The following is a 6,000-nucleotide window of genomic DNA, read 5'->3' on the forward strand; positions in this document are numbered from 1 at the left end:
TGTTTTGCTGGGTTCACAGACCAAGTTAAGCTCAAAGTGACTTGTCTTGAGAGGATGCAAGTTGCAACAACTACAGACAAGGACTTCCAGCAACAAGATATTTAGTTGAGGTATTCGATTTGGTCAACTGAAAGACACTTTCTGTTTACAGTAGTCTTCAACAATGAAAGCTGGTACAATCCCAGATAAAGAGCATGTAGCAGAAAGGTTCCACCGAGAGTCGAACTCGGATTGCTGGATTCAGAGTCCAGAGTGCTAACCATTACACCATGGAACCTACATGAGACGCTTCTGAGTCTTGTTTTGCAGGGTTCACAGACCAAGTTAAGCTCAAAGTGACTTGTCATGGGAGAATGCATGTTGCAACAACTACAGACAAGGACTTCCAGCAACAAGATAATTAGTTGAGGTATTTGATTTGGTCAACTGAAAGACACTTTCTGTTTACACTAGTCTTCAACAACGAAAGCTGGTACAACCCCAGATAAAGAGCATGTAGCAGAAAGGTTCCACCGAGAGTCGAACTTGGATTGCTGGATTCAGAGTCCAGAGTGCTAACCATTACACCATGGAACCTACATTAGACATTTCTGAGTCTTGTTTTGCTGGGTTCACAGACCAAGTTAAGCTCAAAGTGACTTGTCTTGAGAGGATGCAAGTTGCAACAACTACAGACAAGGACTTCCAGCAACAAGATATTTAGTTGAGGTATTCGATTTGGTCAACTGAAAGACACTTTCTGTTTACAGTAGTCTTCAACAATGAAAGCTGGTACAATCCCAGATAAAGAGCATGTAGCAGAAAGGTTCCACCGAGAGTCGAACTCGGATCACTGGATTCAAAGTCCAGAGTGCTGACCATTACACCATGGAACCCACAGCAAAAGTTGTTTCTAGCAAATGAGTTGCTGGATTCAGAGTCCAGAATGCTAACACCATGGAACCAGCAAATAGGTTTCCAACTTCTCTGCCATTGATTTCAGAGTCTGTTGTGCTTACTACTGCATCACGCAACCAAAGAAATTAGCTTTTGTGAATACTGTTTTGCTGAACACATAGCAAAACATCCTGTCCTGAGACCCTAGCATATTTGGATTTAAATGACTTCACCAATTCTAGGATAATCAGAAAGCTGTTTGCCACAAGAACAAGCATGTAAAAATTCTGAAAACAATTCATGAAATATGCTGGAATTATATAGACCGCAAGCATGTGATAGAGCTTGCATGGAGAAAAGACCTGCAAGCTGGAATCAACACTAATGAATCAAAAGGTTCCACTGAGAGTTGAACTCAGATTGCTGGATTCAGAGTCCAGAGTGCTAACCATTACACCATGGAACCTAAAAGTTAAGTTCTGATTCTTCTGTTTTGCTGGGTTCACAGACCAAGTTAAGCTCAAAGTGACTTGTCTTGAGAGGATGCAAGTTGCAACAACTACAGACAAGGACTTCCAGCAACAAGATATTTAGTTGAGGTATTCGATTTGGTCAACTGAAAGACACTTTCTGTTTACAGTAGTCTTCAACAATGAAAGCTGGTACAATCCCAGATAAAGAGCATGTAGCAGAAAGGTTCCACCGAGAGTCGAACTCGGATTGCTGGATTCAGAGTCCAGAGTGCTAACCATTACACCATGGAACCTACATGAGACGCTTCTGAGTCTTGTTTTGCAGGGTTCACAGACCAAGTTAAGCTCAAAGTGACTTGTCATGGGAGAATGCATGTTGCAACAACTACAGACAAGGACTTCCAGCAACAAGATAATTAGTTGAGGTATTTGATTTGGTCAACTGAAAGACACTTTCTGTTTACACTAGTCTTCAACAACGAAAGCTGGTACAACCCCAGATAAAGAGCATGTAGCAGAAAGGTTCCACCGAGAGTCGAACTTGGATTGCTGGATTCAGAGTCCAGAGTGCTAACCATTACACCATGGAACCTACATTAGACATTTCTGAGTCTTGTTTTGCTGGGTTCACAGACCAAGTTAAGCTCAAAGTGACTTGTCATGGGAGAATGCAGGTTGCAACAACTACAGACAAGGACTTCCAGCAACAAGGTAATTAGTGGAGGTATTTGATTTGGTCAACTGAAAGACACTTTCTGTTTACAGTAGTCTTCAACAATGAAAGCTGGTACAATCCCAGATAAAGAGCATGTAGCAGAAAGGTTCCACCGAGAGTCGAACTCGGATCACTGGATTCAAAGTCCAGAGTGCTGACCATTACACCATGGAACCCACAGCAAAAGTTGTTTCTAGCAAATGAGTTGCTGGATTCAGAGTTCAGAATGCTAACACCATGGAACCAGCAAATAGGTTTCCAACTTCTCTGCCGTTGATTTCAGAGTCTGTTGTGCTTACTACTGCATCACGCAACCAAAGAAATTAGCTTTTGTGAATACTGTTTTGCTGAACACATAGCAAAACATCCTGTCCTGAGACCCTAGCATATTTGGATTTAAATGACTTCACCAATTCTAGGATAATCAGAAAGCTGTTTGCCACAAGAACAAGCATGTAAAAATTCTGAAAACAATTCATGAAATATGCTGGAATTATATAGACCGCAAGCATGTGATAGAGCTTGCATGGAGAAAAGACCTGCAAGCTGGAATCAACACTAATGAATCAAAAGGTTCCACTGAGAGTTGAACTCAGATTGCTGGATTCAGAGTCCAGAGTGCTAACCATTACACCATGGAACCTAAAAGATAAGTTCTGATTCTTCTGTTTTGCTGGGTTCACAGACCAAGTTAAGCTCAAAGTGACTTGTCTTGAGAGGATGCAAGTTGCAACAACTACAGACAAGGACTTCCAGCAACAAGATATTTAGTTGAGGTATTCGATTTGGTCAACTGAAAGACACTTTCTGTTTACAGTAGTCTTCAACAATGAAAGCTGGTACAATCCCAGATAAAGAGCATGTAGCAGAAAGGTTCCACCGAGAGTCGAACTCGGATTGCTGGATTCAGAGTCCAGAGTGCTAACCATTACACCATGGAACCTACATGAGACACTTCTGAGTCTTGTTTTGCTGGGTTCACAGACCAAGTTAAGCTCAAAGTGACTTGTCATGGGAGAATGCATGTTGCAACAACTACAGACAAGGACTTCCAGCAACAAGATAATTAGTTGAGGTATTTGATTTGGTTAACTGAAAGACACTTTCTGTTTACACTAGTCTTCAACAACGAAAGCTGGTACAACCCCAGATAAAGAGCATGTAGCAGAAAGGTTCCACCGAGAGTCGAACTTGGATTGCTGGATTCAGAGTCCAGAGTGCTAACCATTACACCATGGAACCTACATTAGACATTTCTGAGTCTTGTTTTGCTGGGTTCACAGACCAAGTTAAGCTCAAAGTGACTTGTCATGGGAGAATGCAGGTTGCAACAACTACAGACAAGGACTTCCAGCAACAAGGTAATTAGTGGAGGTATTTGATTTGGTCAACTGAAAGACACTTTCTGTTTACAGTAGTCTTCAACAATGAAAGCTGGTACAATCCCAGATAAAGAGCATGTAGCAGAAAGGTTCCACCGAGAGTCGAACTCGGATCACTGGATTCAAAGTCCAGAGTGCTCACCATTACACCATGGAACCCACAGCAAAAGTTGTTTCTAGCAAATGAGTTGCTGGATTCAGAGTTCAGAATGCTAACACCATGGAACCAGCAAATAGGTTTCCAACTTCTCTGCCGTTGATTTCAGAGTCTGTTGTGCTTACTACTGCATCACGCAACCAAAGAAATTAGCTTTTGTGAATACTGTTTTGCTGAACACATAGCAAAACATCCTGTCCTGAGACCCTAGCATATTTGGATTTAAATGACTTCACCAATTCTAGGATAATCAGAAAGCTGTTTGCCACAAGAACAAGCATGTAAAAATTCTGAAAACAATTCATGAAATATGCTGGAATTATATAGACCGCAAGCATGTGATAGAGCTTGCATGGAGAAAAGACCTGCAAGCTGGAATCAACACTAATGAATCAAAAGGTTCCACTGAGAGTTGAACTCAGATTGCTGGATTCAGAGTCCAGAGTGCTAACCATTACACCATGGAACCTAAAAGTTAAGTTCTGATTCTTCTGTTTTGCTGGGTTCACAGACCAAGTTAAGCTCAAAGTGACTTGTCTTGAGAGGATGCAAGTTGCAACAACTACAGACAAGGACTTCCAGCAACAAGATATTTAGTTGAGGTATTCGATTTGGTCAACTGAAAGACACTTTCTGTTTACAGTAGTCTTCAACAATGAAAGCTGGTACAATCCCAGATAAAGAGCATGTAGCAGAAAGGTTCCACCGAGAGTCGAACTCGGATTGCTGGATTCAGAGTCCAGAGTGCTAACCATTACACCATGGAACCTACATGAGACGCTTCTGAGTCTTGTTTTGCAGGGTTCACAGACCAAGTTAAGCTCAAAGTGACTTGTCATGGGAGAATGCATGTTGCAACAACTACAGACAAGGACTTCCAGCAACAAGATAATTAGTTGAGGTATTTGATTTGGTCAACTGAAAGACACTTTCTGTTTACACTAGTCTTCAACAACGAAAGCTGGTACAACCCCAGATAAAGAGCATGTAGCAGAAAGGTTCCACCGAGAGTCGAACTTGGATTGCTGGATTCAGAGTCCAGAGTGCTAACCATTACACCATGGAACCTACATTAGACATTTCTGAGTCTTGTTTTGCTGGGTTCACAGACCAAGTTAAGCTCAAAGTGACTTGTCATGGGAGAATGCAGGTTGCAACAACTACAGACAAGGACTTCCAGCAACAAGGTAATTAGTGGAGGTATTTGATTTGGTCAACTGAAAGACACTTTCTGTTTACAGTAGTCTTCAACAATGAAAGCTGGTACAATCCCAGATAAAGAGCATGTAGCAGAAAGGTTCCACCGAGAGTCGAACTCGGATCACTGGATTCAAAGTCCAGAGTGCTGACCATTACACCATGGAACCCACAGCAAAAGTTGTTTCTAGCAAATGAGTTGCTGGATTCAGAGTTCAGAATGCTAACACCATGGAACCAGCAAATAGGTTTCCAACTTCTCTGCCGTTGATTTCAGAGTCTGTTGTGCTTACTACTGCATCACGCAACCAAAGAAATTAGCTTTTGTGAATACTGTTTTGCTGAACACATAGCAAAACATCCTGTCCTGAGACCCTAGCATATTTGGATTTAAATGACTTCACCAATTCTAGGATAATCAGAAAGCTGTTTGCCACAAGAACAAGCATGTAAAAATTCTGAAAACAATTCATGAAATATGCTGGAATTATATAGACCGCAAGCATGTGATAGAGCTTGCATGGAGAAAAGACCTGCAAGCTGGAATCAACACTAATGAATCAAAAGGTTCCACTGAGAGTTGAACTCAGATTGCTGGATTCAGAGTCCAGAGTGCTAACCATTACACCATGGAACCTAAAAGATAAGTTCTGATTCTTCTGTTTTGCTGGGTTCACAGACCAAGTTAAGCTCAAAGTGACTTGTCTTGAGAGGATGCAAGTTGCAACAACTACAGACAAGGACTTCCAGCAACAAGATATTTAGTTGAGGTATTCGATTTGGTCAACTGAAAGACACTTTCTGTTTACAGTAGTCTTCAACAATGAAAGCTGGTACAATCCCAGATAAAGAGCATGTAGCAGAAAGGTTCCACCGAGAGTCGAACTCGGATTGCTGGATTCAGAGTCCAGAGTGCTAACCATTACACCATGGAACCTACATGAGACACTTCTGAGTCTTGTTTTGCTGGGTTCACAGACCAAGTTAAGCTCAAAGTGACTTGTCATGGGAGAATGCATGTTGCAACAACTACAGACAAGGACTTCCAGCAACAAGATAATTAGTTGAGGTATTTGATTTGGTTAACTGAAAGACACTTTCTGTTTACACTAGTCTTCAACAACGAAAGCTGGTACAACCCCAGATAAAGAGCATGTAGCAGAAAGGTTCCACCGAGAGTCGAACTCGGATTGCTGGATT

The 6,000-nt window shown here is 41.6% G+C and overlaps 13 non-coding genes across 13 annotated transcripts; all 13 read right to left on the reverse strand.

Moving 5' to 3' along the window:
* Positions 1-205: 205 nt before the first annotated feature.
* trnaq-cug (transfer RNA glutamine (anticodon CUG)) lies at positions 206-277 on the reverse strand. The gene has a single exon. It is a non-coding gene; the product is annotated as a tRNA-Gln (tRNA).
* Positions 278-803: 526 nt separating this feature from the next.
* trnaq-uug (transfer RNA glutamine (anticodon UUG)) lies at positions 804-875 on the reverse strand. The gene has a single exon. It is a non-coding gene; the product is annotated as a tRNA-Gln (tRNA).
* A 395-nt stretch (positions 876-1,270) lies between these two features.
* On the reverse strand, positions 1,271-1,342 carry trnaq-cug (transfer RNA glutamine (anticodon CUG)). Its single transcript has one exon. It is a non-coding gene; the product is annotated as a tRNA-Gln (tRNA).
* Positions 1,343-1,570: 228 nt separating this feature from the next.
* Positions 1,571-1,642, reverse strand: trnaq-cug (transfer RNA glutamine (anticodon CUG)). The gene has a single exon. It is a non-coding gene; the product is annotated as a tRNA-Gln (tRNA).
* Positions 1,643-2,168: 526 nt separating this feature from the next.
* Positions 2,169-2,240, reverse strand: trnaq-uug (transfer RNA glutamine (anticodon UUG)). Its single transcript has one exon. It is a non-coding gene; the product is annotated as a tRNA-Gln (tRNA).
* Positions 2,241-2,635: 395 nt separating this feature from the next.
* On the reverse strand, positions 2,636-2,707 carry trnaq-cug (transfer RNA glutamine (anticodon CUG)). The gene has a single exon. It is a non-coding gene; the product is annotated as a tRNA-Gln (tRNA).
* Positions 2,708-2,935: 228 nt separating this feature from the next.
* On the reverse strand, positions 2,936-3,007 carry trnaq-cug (transfer RNA glutamine (anticodon CUG)). Its single transcript has one exon. It is a non-coding gene; the product is annotated as a tRNA-Gln (tRNA).
* A 526-nt stretch (positions 3,008-3,533) lies between these two features.
* Positions 3,534-3,605, reverse strand: trnaq-uug (transfer RNA glutamine (anticodon UUG)). Its single transcript has one exon. It is a non-coding gene; the product is annotated as a tRNA-Gln (tRNA).
* A 395-nt stretch (positions 3,606-4,000) lies between these two features.
* Positions 4,001-4,072, reverse strand: trnaq-cug (transfer RNA glutamine (anticodon CUG)). Its single transcript has one exon. It is a non-coding gene; the product is annotated as a tRNA-Gln (tRNA).
* Positions 4,073-4,300: 228 nt separating this feature from the next.
* Positions 4,301-4,372, reverse strand: trnaq-cug (transfer RNA glutamine (anticodon CUG)). Its single transcript has one exon. It is a non-coding gene; the product is annotated as a tRNA-Gln (tRNA).
* Positions 4,373-4,898: 526 nt separating this feature from the next.
* On the reverse strand, positions 4,899-4,970 carry trnaq-uug (transfer RNA glutamine (anticodon UUG)). Its single transcript has one exon. It is a non-coding gene; the product is annotated as a tRNA-Gln (tRNA).
* A 395-nt stretch (positions 4,971-5,365) lies between these two features.
* On the reverse strand, positions 5,366-5,437 carry trnaq-cug (transfer RNA glutamine (anticodon CUG)). Its single transcript has one exon. It is a non-coding gene; the product is annotated as a tRNA-Gln (tRNA).
* Positions 5,438-5,665: 228 nt separating this feature from the next.
* On the reverse strand, positions 5,666-5,737 carry trnaq-cug (transfer RNA glutamine (anticodon CUG)). Its single transcript has one exon. It is a non-coding gene; the product is annotated as a tRNA-Gln (tRNA).
* Between the last annotated feature and the right edge of the window lie 263 nt (positions 5,738-6,000).

This window comes from Brachyhypopomus gauderio, unplaced genomic scaffold (genome assembly GCF_052324685.1).
Source record: "Brachyhypopomus gauderio isolate BG-103 unplaced genomic scaffold, BGAUD_0.2 sc77, whole genome shotgun sequence".
Taxonomy (NCBI): Eukaryota; Metazoa; Chordata; class Actinopteri; order Gymnotiformes; family Hypopomidae; genus Brachyhypopomus; species Brachyhypopomus gauderio.